Consider the following 16909-nt stretch of genomic DNA (forward strand, 5'->3'; position numbering starts at 1 on the left):
TTCCACGAACTTTAAAAAATATTTATTTTATTTATTTGAAAGGCAGAGCTATAGAGAGGCAGAGAGAGAGAGAGAAGAGAGAGAGAGAACAATCTTTCATCTGTTGATTCACTTCCCAAATGCCCACACTGGCCAAGGCTGGACCAGGCCAAAGCCAAGAGCCCTGAACTCAATTCTGGACTCTTCAGTGTGACAGGGACCCAGGTGCTTGAGCCATCACCCGCTGCTCCCAGAGCGTATACAGCAGGAAGCTGGAATCAGAAGCACAGCTGGGCCTTGAATCCAGGTACTCTGATGTAAGATGCGGGTATTTCAAGTGGCGTCTTATCTACTGCACCAAATGCCTGCTGCCTCCATGAACTTTTGTAAGACCCCTCTTATAACCTCATCTCCATGCTGCCAGCTCTTCTGCACCCTCTAATCCAGTGGCTCTCAAACTTTAGAGGGGGCATCAGAATCACCTGGAATGTTTGTTACAACACAGGTTTCTGGGCTCCACTCCCACATTATTTGATTTAGTAGGTCTGGGGTAAAGAGAAGAATTATCATTACTAAAATGTTCCCAGATAATTCTTTTTTTTTTTTTTTTTTTTTTTTTGACAGGCAGAGTTTAGACAGTGAGAGAGCGAGACAGAGAGAAAGGTCTTCCTTCTATTGGTTCACCCCTCAAGTGGCCGCTATGGCCGGTGCGATGCGGCCGGTGCGCCGCACTGATCCGAAGCCAGGAGTCAGGTGCTTCTCCTGGTCTCCCATGGGGTGCAGGGCCCAAGCACTTGGGCCATCCTCCACTGCACTCCCGGGCCACAGCAGAGAACTGGACTGGAAGAGGGGCAACCGGGACAGAATCCGGCGCCCTGACCGGGACTAGAACCCGGTGTGCCGGCGCCGCAAGGCGGAGGATTAGCCTAGTGAGCCGCGGTGCCGGCCCCAGATAATTCTTACAGTCATGGTCTGGAGGCCACGCTTTGAGAACCACTGCGCTAATGCATTCTCCTCGGTTTCCAGAGTATTCCTCTAGTACAGGATTCTGATCAAATGCTCACCATCAGCCAGCATGAAATAAAGCCTCAGCTCAACATGGCATTTTGGGTCTCAGCTGATGGGCGCAGCCACAACACTGTTCATCCCGCGTTCTAGCACTTAGATTGCAGTCCCTCGGCAGCAAGCACTGAGACAAAGATTTGATGAGAAATGGCAGGAAGCAACAGCACAGAAAGTAGTAAGCGAGACAGGGGAGGAGAAGAAACCAGTACAGGGTTTGATGAGATGGCGAATGCGGGCAAAGGAGGGCCAGTCTTCTTGGAAGCCTCTGGAGACTGCAGAGAGTGTATCTCAGAGGTGTTCCGCCTCAGGGAGTGGGAAAGGGACCAGGAGGGTTCTCCGCCGGTTCCTGCCAGGCACTGGTTGAGGTCTACCCATGTTTACGTGACCAGATCAAGTCAAGGAGTCCAGGGGGAAGCTGATGCGCTGAAACAGCAGCCCCAAGAGGGCCATGGGCATTAGGGAAAGAAGCTGCAGTGTGTGTGGTGGCTTGGCGTGCTGACTAAGCAACTGAGGGGTCTCCAAGCACAGCCTTTTGAGACCATTGATGTGGTGCAACATTTGAGCCATTTTGCCTTCTTTCCACCAGTGGTGGTGAACTACCCTGCACATGCCTGCACAGCTGGTTCCTAGGTGCCCTGCCAAGCTCCGGGAGGCGGTCACTGCCACGGTACCCTGGGACTTAGGTGAAGTGCGCCCACCCTGAACGCTGATAGAGCCCTCTTCCTCCTCAGTCAGCCTTGCCTCTGACATTGAGCCTCAGAAATTGCAAAGTCCTTGAGAACCCATGGCGCTGGAGCGCTAGGCCCGTCAACAAGTTGCGTGTGTTCTCTCCCTTGATTTTCAGACAGACTTCTTGCTATGCTATTATACTTATACAAGTGCGGGTTTATGAATCTTCAAGGGACTCAGAGCAGCAAATGTGTGTGACATTGGTTGTGTGGGTGGGCAACAAAGGCAGGAATAATAAGCAACCCAAACTCCCATTTACTGTTACATGGTAACTTACAATTCACCATATAAAAAGAAAATGTCTTCTCTTAAAGAAAAATAGAAAAAATTTTCCAAAGGAAATTTCTGACCCAAACAGTCTTACGCTCATAAAATGTTACTGAGTAGTTAGTTCATATCCCCTTTTTTTAATCATCTTATCCTTTTTAATCATGGGAGAAGTGATATATGCATGAACTTTGCAAGGCATAAGAAAACATAATTTACTTGACATGATTTGGGGAGAGAAAAACTGAAATATATTAAACAACCCTCAACCACATTATTTAGAAAGAAGAGAATCAGAGACACTAATTGCCCATGATGGCTATTTATACAATGCACCACTGGAGTGAAGGGATGCTGGCTGCTCTTGAAACAGGCAGTTTAAATTCGATCCAGCAGGCAACCAGTGGAGCCAGTAAAGACACATAATCTGGGAGGTGACATGTTTTCTCGGTTAAAGTTCACTTTTTGAGGGTAAAGAAACAACACGGACAGACCCTAAGTCTACTTTACAAACCTCAAGTCAAATTGCAGAGTAGGAGAAATTTGTCTCCTTTTCTAGCTCATTTTCCTGCTTGATGTCCTTCCCCCAGATCCCCACCATGCAGCAGATGGTCCCTAAATACCCCAAACTCAACTGGGCAATGCAGGCTGTTCCAGAATGATCCTTTCTTTCCCCCACATCAACCAAAACACACCTGCTCTGTGCCTTAACCATCAGAAGTTTACTGTGTGATCAATTAGCTACCAGCTAGAATCTAATAAACACATTCCCATGGTGGAGTCAAGGCCTAATGGTGGCATAAAGTAAGTCCATCAATTTCCTTTATTCATCTGGATATCACAAAGGAAGATATGATGGACTTTGTGTTTAAATTATAGAACCCCTATTAGAGAAAGGGGAAAGTCTGCATTTGTAGTCTTCCAAATATAGAGGGGATCTTCAATAAGTTGGCCATGGAGCTGGCACTGTGGCATAGCAGCTAAAGCCACTGCCTGCAGTACTGCTATCCCATATGGGTGCTGGTTCAAGGCTCGTCTTCTCCCCTTCTGATCCAGTTCTCTGCTATGGCCTGGGAAAGCAGCAGCAGATGATCCAAGCACTTGGGCCCCTGCACCTGCGTGGGAGATCCAGAAGAAGCTCCTGGCTCCTGGCTTCGGATCAGCCCAGCTCCAGCCATTGCGGCCATCTGGGGAGTGAACCAGCGGATGGAAAACCTCTCTTTCTCTCTCCATGTCTCTCCCTCTCTCTCTCTGAAATTCTGCCTTTCAAATAAAATAAATAAATATTTAAAAAATAAGTTAGGGGCCGGCACCATGACTCACTAGGCTAATCCTCCGCCTGCGGCGCCGGCACACCGGGTTCTAGTCCCAGTTGGGGTGCCAGGTTCTGTCCCGGTTGCTCCTCTTCCAGTCCAGCTCTCTGCTGTGGCCCGGGAGTGCAGTGGAGGATGACCCAAGTGCTTGGGCCCTGCACCTGCATGGGAGACCAGGAGGAAGCCCCTGGCTCCTGGCTTTGGATCGGCACAGCACACCAGCCGTAGCGGCCACTTGGGGGGTGAACCAATGGAAGGAAGACCTTTCTCTCTGCCTCTTTCTCTCTCTCACTGTCTAACTCTGCCTGTCAATAAATAAATAAATAAGTTGGGACAAAATATGTATTATGAAGAAAAGTATGCATAGATTTCAAAACTTTTTGCACCAAACTGTGCTTATCTTTTAATTCAATTTTTCCATAAAGTCTTTGAAGTTTTCTCACACAAATTTTCTTGAATTTCTTCAAAAATGAAAAGCTTGAAGGAGTTAACTTGGAATTTTCCGTTCTAATAAATTAGAAATATATTTTTATCTTTCCTTGGTAGAATGTCAGTTCTAGTTTACATTTCTCAAATCATTCCTTTAGGCAGTGTACCTGGAATGGCACTGGGCTCTCTAAGCCTTCAGATGTCTTTGTTTTGACCCATTGCCAGGCAACGTGAATAGTCATCAGAGTCAAAGACAGGCCAGCACAGTCACACAAAAGACACTTTGCAGTATGTGCCAGTATGTGGAAGGTTCACTCCAGGTTCTCCAGAATGGCCCTGTGTCCACTTCAATGTGATCTTCACACCAAAAGACTGCTCCCAAATATGTTGCGATTCATGTTGTCAAGTAGAATTACTTTAAGAGAGAGAATGGAAGCTAAATTAAGCTTTGGAGCTCTAGCAATCAGTGCACCAGGCCATGCCCTAAGGGGTTTTCATTGATCTTAATTTCATTAGTCTAGAAAATATGTAAGATAGCTATTACAATGGTACTTCAAGAAGTTCTTGAAAATGGAATTTAAAAATAAGGTTATTTTGTTGACAAGAAATTTTGAAATCCATGCATAACTTTTTCCTAATATGCATTTTCCATGTACTTTCTGAAGACCTCTCATATGCATGGGTTTCAAAATAATTATTGTACCAAAATAAGCTCATCTTTGAATCCCATTTCCCCAACTTTTCTAAGTAACCTCATATAATCATCCATTTTTCAAAGAGAAATCTCAAGAAGAAAGATTTCCTAACCGTCTGAATAAGTGATACAACCCAAACTGGCTCCAAGACCTGTATCATTTCCTCAAAAGCAATGCTTCTTCAAAATGTGGTCCCCAGATCAGCAGTATCAGCGTAACCAGGGAACTTATTAGAAATGCAGTCTCAGGTACGCGTCAGACCTACTGGATGAGAAATTCAGGAAATCTCAGAAATCTCAGATTTGTGTTTTAACAAACCTCAGAGATGCTGCTGCTCCTTCTCCTGGGGAAACCAGGCAGAGTTGGATAGGGAGGGATAGATGAGCTGGAATTTCTACCCGCTCTGCATCATAACTCCATCCCCTTACCTGTCAATCTAAGACTCCCACTTTCCCATGATGCACCTGTGTTTCATCCAAGACCAAGAAGGAGGAGACACCATGGTATGTATGGCCACATGGAAGTTAACCTCCCTGTGGAGGTGCCCTGAAAATCCCAGAAAGCCTCACTCACATGAAACTGCAACCAGACTCCATGCCCTATCTCAAAAAAGACTGGTAACATGGGAGAGGCCCTTCCTTTTGCCCTTGGTCTTGCCTGGGGATCCTCCTTGCCCCCCTGCCCCTGCCATAGGCAGCTCTCTGGCCCACTCATGACTGGTATCTCTCTACATGGGGTTGCCCACACTCATCTGTGAATGTATGTTCACTCTCTCACTTTTAAATAAACCTTGCCCTCACTTGGGCACTATATGTATGCGTCTGCTTTGAATTCTTGGCTTTATAGGGGCAAGAACCTGGAATAAAGATTAAGATACTTAGGCCCATTAACACTCCTTACAGTTTGAGAACCCTTGTCCCAGAGCACATTGCCTCTCAAACCTGCCATGATCATATCCAGGCAGAGATGAGTTGGCTCCTACTTTGAGCACTTAATCCTTACAAGTCCAGATGCAAGCCCACTCCTCAGAAGCCATCCTGTTCTCAGATGATTTCTTTGTCCTCTAAGCCTCAATAGATGTCATTGCCTATATAGTCCTTTTGTCAGTTTATCATTTACATCTTATGACAACTCTTCCACTGGAGTCTGAAGCTCCTAGACCTTTGCAGTGATTACATGTGTTTTCCGCTTAACAGTAACTGACAACAGAGGCTTGCATAAAGCAACCAACTCCATAAATATTAGTTTCCATGGTGAGGGACTATATCAGAAGCTCCAATAATCATTTAGTGTATCACAAGAATATCGGACTATCCTTCAATCTAGGGAGAACTTGTTAAATAAAAGGCTAACAAACAAAAATGTATCTTCTTGGAATCCAGTTACTTCTTAAACATTAATGTTTAACATTCAACAAGCCGTCTGAAGAGCATGTGAAAATGGAGTGGAGTTTGAAATTCTAGATTGCTGTAAGTATCAGGTGATACCGATACTGCCGGTCCACAGACCACGTTTTGAGTAGCACAGCGAGGATGACCATGATCTTGAAGGATCTGAAAACTGTGACACAGGAAGAATGGTTGGGGTGAGAAGACACAGGGAGGAGGGAGAGAACCTATGCGGCTATCTTCAGGTATTTGTAGGCGAGGAACACAACCACTCTTAGCTGGCCTGACAGTGGTGAGGGAAAGCAATATTGCATTTAGAAGACTTCAATTTCAGTTCAATAGGAAAGAAGTTCAGATAATCACAGTTGTCTCTACATTGCATGGGTTACCTCAAAATATCTGTATATATCCTCTGCCTCCGTTCCCCCAGCCCTAGCAGTGTTCTGTAGGTGAGGGACTCTTGGACACAGGTACTGCAGGAGGGAATCCTAAATGGGACAAATTGGGTAAGATGGTCCTAGAGTCAATCCAGAATCACGATTTAAGAACGGGTCTTCCCTCCTCCACCTGAGACCACCCTTCGTCCTTATTAATGCAGTAATGCTCCCTTATCTGCGGGGGGCGGGGGGTGGGGTGGGGATATATTCCAAGACTCCCAGTGGAAGTCAGAAACCACAGATACTACTGAACCCTATATATTTTCTTTTCCTATACAGACATGCCTATGATAAAGTTCAACCTATAAATTGGGCAAAGAGATTAACTACAGATAATAAGATACAAGAATTAGAACAATATAATTGTGGCTGTAGGGTGACTACTGTAATGTTTGTTGTCAGTGTTCCAAATATAAGCAACAAGGCAGGTTTGCTGCCAATGTACACTAAGAGCAATTTGTGACATCAGTCTGTTGGCGGGGGTGAGACATAGGTTTTATCTGAGAGGCTGACCAGCAAAGCAGACAGGAGGCAGAGTTCAAATCTGTCTCTCTGACTGGGGGTCTGGGACAGGTTTCTGTGAGTTAAGTGGGAGAAACTGGTATGCAGGAGCCACTGTTGAGACAAGATGTGGATGGAAGGGCTTTGAACCAGGCCATTTATGATTAAAGTTTAGTAAGATGGGTTCCAGCACCCATATATCTCCCTGGGTCGATGGAGCCCTCTCTTCTGAAAGTTTTCCAGCATTTAAGTTCTAGTCGCGTTCCTGTTTCCTTGATTCTGCAGGTTAGGTTTTTATTTTCTTCTGCGCATGCCCAAGTTGCATGACTTGCAGTTTTCTGTTCTGTGATCCCCCTGTGCCTGCACAACTGAGTTTTAAGCACCTCTATTAAGAAAACAGGAACTTGAAATATATGACCACACTCATTGTTAAAGCATAAGGCGGGGAATTTTCAGAGAAGGAATGGGGAAACAAAACAAGAGGCTTTTGAATTTGGGAGCAAGAAGAGGAAACCTGGTAAAGGAGCAGTCTGATGTCAAGTAAGATATGGATTCTGAAGGAAATATCAATTTATAAAGATGGAAGGGGAAAATGAGTATCAATTAAAATGCGCTCACCCAGAGATAACCTCTGTGAATGATTTCCTTTAAGCCCTTTTCTTCATATTTCTTAAAGGTCTATTTATGTATTTATTTAAAAGGCAAAGTGACAGGGAGACACACACACACAGAGAGAGAGAGAGAGACAGAGACAGAGACAGAGAAAATTTTCCATCAGCTGGTCCACTTCCCAAATGGCTGCAACAGCCAGGCCAGGGAAAAATCAAAGCCAGGAGCCTGGAGTTCCATCCATGGACGTGATTGCAGGAACTCAAGCACTTGGGCCATTATCCATTGCTTGCCGTGTGCATTAGCAGGAAGCTGGATCAGACTTGACTGGCACTGTAATATGGGGTACAGGCATTCCAAGTGGTGGTTCCAAGCCCTTTTCTAAACACATACTTTTATTTATTTATTTATTTATTTATTTATTTATTTATTTATTTTTTTTTTTGACAGGCAGAGTGGACAGTGAGAGAGAGACAGAGAGAAAGGTCTTCCTTTGCCGTTGGTTCACCCTCCAATGGCCGCCGCGGCCGGCGCGCTGCGGCCGGCGCACCGCGCTGATCCGATGGCAGGAGCCAGGAGCCAGGTGCTTTTCCTGGTCTCCCATGGGGTGCAGGGCCCAAGCACCTGGGCCATCCTCCACTGCACTCCCTGGCCACAGCAGAGAGCTGGCCTGGAAGAGGGGCAACCGGGACAGAATCCGGTGCCCCGACCGGGACTAGAACCCGGTGTGCCGGCGCCGCTAGGCGGAAGATTAGCCTAGTGAGCCGCGGCGCCGGCCTCTAAACACATACTTTTAAATAGTTGAATTTTTTCTGGATATAGAATTTTTAACTCCAATCTCTTTCCTCTAATATATATATATTCTCAGTCTTTAAAAAAAGCACCATATTGTAATTTTTAATGGCTGTATCATATTATTTCCTTGAATGTATTTAACCAGTCCCTAATTTTAGAACATTTTTGCTATTTCCATATATTCATTATTTTACATGATATTAACAAAGATTTACTTAGCACAAAATTCTTGGTCAGCCTCTCTAATTATCCCTTAGACTGCCATACTAGAATATGGATGTTTTAAGGTTCTAAATAAATGTTCCCCAGTTGTTATTCAGAAAGATTGTACCAATTTACATTCCCACCAAAATAGAAGGTACAGATTCCCCATTTTTCTCAGCAATAATGGAATTACCTACTTTTTAAAGTTGATGACGTTGATTCCATGGAACTAGGAATTATAGTATTTTGTTCACATTTCTTTGATTACATTCAAGGTTAAATATAATCTTATGTTTTATGTTTGTTGTTAATTTTTATTCTTGTTTTATAACTGTGTTCTTAACTTATTTTCCATTAATCATAGAATATTTCATATAAAACATGTCATTTTTACATATTGGAGATGAATATGACAAGTCATCATTTGTCACATTTGTTTAAAAATAGTTGCTGTCTAATTTTATGGCTTTAATACTCTCAATTTCTTCATCAGATTTATTCATCTTTTTCTTCTGTCTTCAATTTCCTTTATACTTTGAAAGTTCTCCACTTAGAGTATATTTGGTCAACTGATATTCCATTTTTATGGTTTAAATTTTCACGGTGAGCTTTTATAATTAATATTCAGGTAGGATGTGTAGGTTTAGTGGTTTTCCTATTCAATACATTGAATAATGCATGTCTTCTTCCATTGAATTTTTCATATTTAAAATTTAAAACATTTAAAAATTTATTTTATTCATTTGAGAGAGAGAGAGAGAGAGGCCGGCACCGCGGCTCACTAGGCTAATCCTCCGCCTTGCGGCGCCAGCACACCGGGTTCTAGTCCCGGTCAGGGCGCTGGATTCTGTCCCGGTTGCCCCCCTTCCAGGCCAGCTCTCTGCTGTGGCCAGGGAGTGCAGTGGAGGATGGCCCAAGTGCTTGGGCCCTGCACCCCATGGGAGACCAGGATAAGTACCTGGCTCCTGCCATCGGATCAGCGTGGTGTGCTGGCAGCGCGATGCGCTGGCCGCAGTGCACCGGCCGCGGCGGCCATTGGAGGGTAAACCAGCGGCAAAGGAAGACCTTTCTCTCTGTTTCTCTCTCTCTCACTGTCCACTCTGCCCGTCAAAAAAAAAAAAAAAAAAAAGAAAGAAAGAAAGAGAGAGAGAGAGAATATCTTCCATCTGCTGGTCCACTCCTTCTAAATGCTTACAACAACCAGGGTTGGGCCAGGTTAAAGCCAGGAGCCTGGAACTCAAAGCAAATCTCTCACGTGGGTGGCAGAGACCCATGTACTTGAGCTGTCACCTACTGGCTCACAGGATCTGCATTGGCAGGAAGCTGGAATTGGGAGCTGGAGCTGGGAATTGAACCCAGGCACTGGGACATGGGATATAAGTGTCCTAAGCATTGTCTTAACAGCTGCACCAAATGCCTGGCCCTAAAATTCTTTTTTTGTTTATTTGTTTGATAATGGTACAAAAACATTTTTGCTCCCTAGAAGTTGATTAATATTTCTAATAAAAATAACAAGCAATATCACTGAATATGCATCATTATTCTTTAAAATGTCTCATTTGAAATTTACAGTAAGCCATCTTATAGTCTTAAACCAAGATTGCTTTATGTTAATACTTGTCTTCCCATATTTCATTTAAAAAAATTCAAAATTACAGAACAATTAAAAGAATAACACAAACAACACCCATTGAGAAGAAAAATATTCTGAGCTATCCTAAATTTGATTTAAAAAGTCAGAGGTACAGAATGGAGAAGAGCTGGAGGGGAGGCTAATCAGTAACAAGCTAGGAGCTAAAGAGAACAAAAGAATATGTTACATTCAAGGTCAAGGTGCCATGCATTTGCTTGCAGCTTCAATCAACTCAGAGGCAACAATTACTTCTCCTTATAGACTTCCCTCTTAACCCTAAGCCTTCCCCACTGTATGTAATTCCTCCCTCTTATCCATAGCCAATATAGGTTGGATGTATCTAATTTATGCATTCTTTCCCCCAAACTTTCTGGCATTTTAGATCTGGCACACACTTCCAAACTTCTGCCTAGCCCTGCTACTGGTAACTGCTTGAGCTTGCAGTTCCTTTCTTTTTCCCTGGTTAGCATCTGTAAGGGCTCAATTAACCCTTGCATTTCAGAGATTCTTTGTCTCAAAAATTTTGGTTTAGGGAGTGGGTTTTTGCTGTCATGGTTAAGATGCCACTTGGGATGCCTGCACTCATATCAGAGTACCTGGGTTTGATTCCCAGCTCTGGCTCCTGACAGATCCTGGGAAGCAGCAGGTGATGGTTCTAGTACTTGGGTCCCTGCCAGCCACCTGGGGGTACCTGGATGGACCCAGCTGTTGTGCAGGCATGTGGGAAGTAAACTAGCAGATGGAAGATCTCTGTCTGACCATCTGTCTCTCTGTGTCTCTCTGCCTTTCCAATATAATTTTAAAAATTAAAAAAAAATCTTTAAAAAAGAGTTTTGATTTAACACACCATTTACCCTTCATGAATTGTTAATATTTTGGCATATTTCTTCTAACATTTTATTCTCTGTGTATTTATATGTTTCTTTGTTTTGTTTTCCTGAACCACATCATAGATATAGTCATTTTGATACTTTTATTTTTATTTTTTTATTTTTTTTTTTAATTTTTTTATTTTTTTTATTTTTGACAGGCAGAGTGGACAGTGAGAGAGAGAGACAGAGAGAAAGGTCTTCCTTTGCCGTTGGTTCACCCTCCAATGGCCGCCGCTGCAGCCGGCACACCGCGCTGATCCGATGGCAGGAGCCAGGAGCCAGGTGCTTTTCCTGGTCTCCCATGGGGTGCAGGGCCCAAGCACCTGGGCCATCCTCCACTGCACTCCCTGGCCATAGCAGAGAGCTGGCCTGGAAGAGGGGCAACCGGGACAGAATCCGGCCCCCTGACCGGGACTAGAACCCGGTGTGCCGGCGCCGCAAGGTGGAGGATTAGCCTATTGAGCCACGGCACCGGCCTCATTTTGATACTTTTAATATTACCCAAAATTGGGAGGTTTCTGGGAGCTATCAAGCACAATGGCGTCTGTATGATTTTCCGTGAGTGTAGTATCAGACGTCTTCCTAGCGTCAAAGATGATGACAGCAGCCAGACCAACTTTTGAACCTGCAAGAGGTGGAAGAGGAAAAGGGGAAGGTGATCTGAGCCAACTCTCAAAGCAGTATTCCAGCCGAGACTTACCTTCCCATACAAAGATAAAATATAGGCAAACTACTCAGGATGCCCCTGAAGAGGTTCGTAACCGGGACTTCAGGAGAGAGCTGGAAGAGAGAGAGAGAGCTGCTGCCAGAGAGAAAAATAGGGATCGTCCAACCCGGGAACATACAACTTCCTCTTCAGTATCCAAGAAGCCTCGGTTAGACCAGATTCCTGCTGCCAACCTTGACGCAGATGATCCTCTAACAGACGAGGAAGATGAAGATTTTGAAGAGGAGAGTGATGATGATGACACTGCAGCTCTTCTTGCAGAACTGGAAAAAATTAAAAAAGAGCGAGCTGAAGAGCAGGCCAGGAAGGAACAAGAACAAAAAGCTGAAGAAGAGAGGATCCGAATGGAAAACATTCTGAGTGGAAATCCTCTGCTTAATCTCACTGGCCCATCCCAGCCTCGGGCCAACTTCAAAGTTAAAAGAAGGTGGGATGATGATGTTGTCTTCAAGAACTGTGCAAAAGGTGTAGATGATCAAAAGAAAGACAAAAAGATTTGTAAATGATACACTGCGATCTGAATTTCACAAGAAGTTTATGGAGAAATATATTAAGTAGTACAGTTTTATGTGCTTAATTAAAGACTCAAATGTTAAGGATCAAAAAAAAATTACCCAAAATTGTACATCGTGTCCCCCCAAAACAAGGGCATTCTTTGTGAGTGAACAAAATACTTGTCTTCCTACAACACTGTTATGTAATAACCAGTCCATATTCAAATTTCCCCAATTGTTCCCATTATGTCTTCTGTAGCTTTATTTTTCCCAAGATAGAATGAAATCAAGGATTACACACTGTATTTAGATATCATGGCCCTTTAGTCACCTTTTCTTTTGTCTTTAATGATGCTGACAGTTTTTTAGTATTTTATTTATTTACTTATTTAAGATTTATCTATTTATCTGAAAGGCAGAGTTACAGAGAGGTAGAGGCAGAGGCAGAGAGAGAGAGAAGTCTTCCATCTGCTGGTTTACTCCCCAAATCGCTGCAACAGCCAGAGCTGAGCCAAGCCGAAGTCAGAAGCCAGGAATTTCTTCTGGGTCTCCCATGCAGGTGCAGGGTCCCAAGGACCTGGGACATCTTCTACTGCTTTCCCAGGCCACAACAGAGTGCTGGATCAGAAGGGGAGCAGCTGGGACTCAAACCAGCACCCATACGGGATGCCGGCACTGCAGGCAGCAGCTTCACCCACTATGCCACAGTGCCAACCCCAGTTTTTTAATATTTTAGATCAGTGTCTTATAGAATGCCCTGCAGTTTGGTTACTTTGAGAGTTTATTCAAGAATAGATTGTCATTAAATTTTAAATATATATTTAAAATTTTATTTATTTATTTATTTATTTCAGAGGCAGAGAGAGCTCCCATCCACTAGTTGACTCCCCAGATGCTCACAATAACGGGCTGGGCCAAGTGGAAGCTGAGAGCCTGGAACCACTCTAGGTTTTCCATGTGGGTGGCAGAGACTCAACCACTGGAGACATTATCTGTTGCTTCCCAGGGTCTGCGTTAGCAGGAAGCTGGGCTTGGGAATGGAACTGTGACTGAAACCCAGGTACTGATGTGGGATGCAGATGTGCCAACTGGCATATTAATTGCTAAGCTAAATACCTGTCCCTCATTTTTTAAAAAATTAGCTTAATTGAGGTATAATTTACAGAGTATAATGTTAAGGGTGTAATTGAATGAATATTGTTAAACATATTGTTATGTAACAATTTTGCCAAACACTCACCCCTGTCTTTTAATTTTCTTAACCACCTTTTTTGAAGGACAAAATTGTAACTTTTGATTAGATCAATTATTATTTTTTTTTACAGGCAGAGTGGACAGTGAGAGAGACAGAGAGAAAGGTCTTCATTTACCGTTGGTTCACCCTCCAATGGCCGCTGTGGCCGGTGCACCACGCTGATCTGAAGCCAGGAGCCAGGTGCTTCTCCTGGTCTCCCACGAGGGTGCAGGGCCCAAGCACTTGGGCCACAGCAGAGAGCTGGCCTGGAAGAGGGGAAACCGGGACAGAATCTGGCGCCCCGACCGGGACTAGAACCTGGTGTGCCGGCGCCACAGGTGGAGGATTAGCCTATTGAGCCACGGCGAACTCAACTATTTTTTATGTGTTTCGTGTTCACTGAAGTTTTCTTCTGCAATGTCTAATTTATTAATTCTATTCAATATGTTTTTTGGCCTTTTTAATATCTTCCTCTTTCCTTATCATGTTAATGTTTTCCTCTTCCTTCTTAAACATATGGATATATTTATATTAGTGGTTTTAATATTACTGTTTCAGGGCCAGTCTTGTGGCGTAGCTGGTAAAGCCACAGTCTGTGGTGCTGGCATTCCATATGCGTGCCGCAGTTCAAGTCCAGGCTGCCCCATTCCTGATCCAGCTCCCTGCCAATGTCCCTGAGAAATCAGAGGAAGATAGTCCAAATGCTTGGGCCCCTGCACCCGTGTAGGAGACCCAGAAGAAGCTCCTGGCTTCTGGCTTCGGATCAGCTTAGCTCCAGCGGTTGTGGCCATTTGGGGAGTGAACCAGCAAATAGAAGATTCTCTCTCTCTCTCTTTCTCTGTCTGTGTGTGTGTGTATGTTTCTGTCTCTCTCTGTAACTCTGACTTACAAATAAATAAATAAATATCTTTAAAAACAGAATATTACTATTTCCTAATTCCATCATCTTTGCTCATTTCTGGTTTCATTTCTAATGAGTGACTTTTCTCCTAGTTATGGGTCTTATTTTCTTGCTTCCATGTATGCCTGAGAAGTGTTGATTGGATGTTGTACAGTTTGAATTTTACTTTGTTGAGTGGTGGATTTTTTGGTTTGTTTGGCATTCCTTTAAATAGTATTAGATTTTGTTCTGGCATACCATTAAGTTCCTTGGAGTCATCTGTAGCTTTTTGAAGCTGTTTTTAAGTTTGTTAGTGCAGATCTAGAACAATGTTTAGTCTAGGGTTAATTTAGCCTTACTACTAAAGCGATACCCTCCTAAGGTCTCTACCCAATGCGCTCCTCCTGTCACAAGGGCTTTTCACTCTGGCTGGAAGAAATACAAATTATTTCCAGTCCTTGATAATATCTGGGAATTATTTGGCCTTCTGATTTCCAATGATTCTTCCCCCAAATTTGACTAATTTTTTCTCACTCATTAGAAGATCAGTACTCAACCAAACACTAAAGTTGACCCCTCTGCAGGAAATCAGAGCTCCCTCTTTGCGCATCCCCTTATCTTCAAGATGCTGCTCCACACTCGTTAGCCTCCTTGAACTTCAATCTTGGTCTTTTCAACTGTGAGACCATCAGACTGTCTTTAGAGTCCCTCTCTTCTCAAGCATCGAAACTACTACTAGTCAGTAATCTGGGACAATCATGGCGCTCAGCTCTCTCTTCCTTTTCCACAGGAATCATAGTCCTGCTTGTTTATTGATCAGTATCTGAATGCTATTGTATTGTGTTCACTTCGGCAGCACATATACTAAAATTGATTGCTATTGTTTCATCAGTTTGTTTTCTCGTTTTTCAGTTGTTTAAGGTAAGAGGGTAATTCTGCACCTTGTTACTCCATAATCATCAAAAAAATCTGCAGTCCTCGTAACCAGCTTTTAACGCTGCCTTTATAGACACATACACACACACACACACACACACACAAACCATACACACTCGAGTCTGTTCTTTCTTTCATGGATCTGCAATTTCTTTTTATGTTATTACCACACTGCTACAATTATTATAACTTTAAAATATGGGGAAGGTGAGTTTGCTCATTAACTTTTTTAATATTTTAAAACTATTTTTACATTTTACATTTCCAGATGCTTCAAAATCATTTTGTTAAGTTCTCCTTTCAAATTGAATAAAAATATGAATAAAAATTGGGCTTTTATTCATATTATGTTAAGCCTGCAATTTGATTTGGGGAGGAAGTGATAGCTTAACCATATTCAAATTTCCTACCCCAAAGCATAGTATTTTTCTCCACATATCTTCATTTTTCTTTCTTGTTAACTTTGTAAGACTTTTTAAAAAATTATTTTCACTTGTTTGAAAAGCAGAGTGAGAGAGAGAAAGTTAATTTTCACCCACTGGTTCACTCCTTGAACGGCTGCAACAGGTAGGGCTGGGCCAGGTGGAAGCCAGGAGCCTGGAACTCCATCTGGGTCTCCCACATGTGAGACAGGGGCCCAAGCACTTGGACCATCTGCTACTGCTTCCCCAAGTGTATTAGCAGGGAGCTGAATCAGAATTGGAACAGCTGGGACTTGAATTGGTGCTCCCATAAGGCGCGGGCATCACAAGCAGTGCCTTAACCCATTGTACCACAATGCTGGGCCCCTGTAATGTTCTATAAGTAGCTGCTCTATGTCTCTTTCTTATTTTTAAAGATTTATTTATTTATTTATTTGAAAGTCAGAGTTAGACAGAGAGGAGAGGCAGAGAGAAAGAGGTCTTCCATCTTCCATCCACTGGTTCACTCCCCAAATGGCTGCAACGGCCAGAGCTGGGCTGATTCGAAGCCAGGTGCTAGGAGCTTCTTCCGGGTCTCCCATGCAGGTGCAGGGGCCCAAGGACTTGGGCCATCTTCTACTGCCTTTCCAGGCTACAGCAGAGAGCTGTATCAGAAGTGGAACAGCTGGGACTCGAACTGGCGCCCATATGGGATGCCAACACTGCAGGTGATGGCTTTACCCACTATGCCACAGCACCGGCCCCTCTATGTTTCAATTTAAGGTTATTCCAACATCCTTCAAGAGATTTTACTGTTATTATGAAAGTGATTTTTTCTATTATGTTTCCCAAGTAGTCATTGCTGATTTATCAGTTTCTCTATACTTATCCTACACCCATAACTTTTTTGAATGGAATCATGAATTCCCTTAGATTTTGTAGGTAGACTATTATTATCTGAAAATAAGAATTATTCTATCCAGTAATCTTATCCTATCTGATGACACTCATTCTTTTTCTCTTTTCTTTTTTTAAGATTTATTTACTTGAAAGGCAGAGTGACAGAAAGGGTAAGAAAGCCAGAGAATGATTCTCCATCCACTGGTTCACTCTCCAAATGGCTGGAACAACCAGGGCTGGGGCAGGCGAGAGCTGGGAGCCAGGAGCGCCATCTACATCTCCCATGTGGGTGTCAGGGGCCCAAGCACTTGGGCCATCATTGGCTGCCTCCTAGGTGCATTAATGGGAGTTGGATCAGAAAAGCAGCAGCTGGGAATTGAACTAGTGTTCCAATATAGGATGGGGGCATCCCAAGCAGCAG

The 16909-nt window shown here is 43.5% G+C and overlaps 1 long non-coding RNA gene and 1 pseudogene across 1 annotated transcript in view; both read left to right on the forward strand.

Annotated features, from left to right (window-relative positions):
• The window catches only part of LOC149119588 (uncharacterized), a 56512-nt gene extending 53220 nt beyond the window's left edge, over window positions 1-3292 (forward strand). Inside the window, exon 3 of the long non-coding RNA XR_016227638.1 lies at window positions 3097-3292. This is a non-coding gene — a long non-coding RNA (uncharacterized LOC149119588). The remainder of the gene's footprint in view (window positions 1-3096) is intronic.
• An 8135-nt stretch (window positions 3293-11427) lies between these two features.
• Window positions 11428-12253, forward strand: LOC138847605 (spliceosome-associated protein CWC15 homolog pseudogene; annotated as a pseudogene).
• Window positions 12254-16909: the final 4656 nt, after the last annotated feature.

The sequence above is a fragment of the Oryctolagus cuniculus genome, chromosome X (assembly GCF_051225735.1).
Source record: "Oryctolagus cuniculus isolate XC-2025 breed Fujian yellow rabbit chromosome X, ASM5122573v1, whole genome shotgun sequence".
NCBI lineage: Eukaryota > Metazoa > Chordata > Mammalia > Lagomorpha > Leporidae > Oryctolagus > Oryctolagus cuniculus.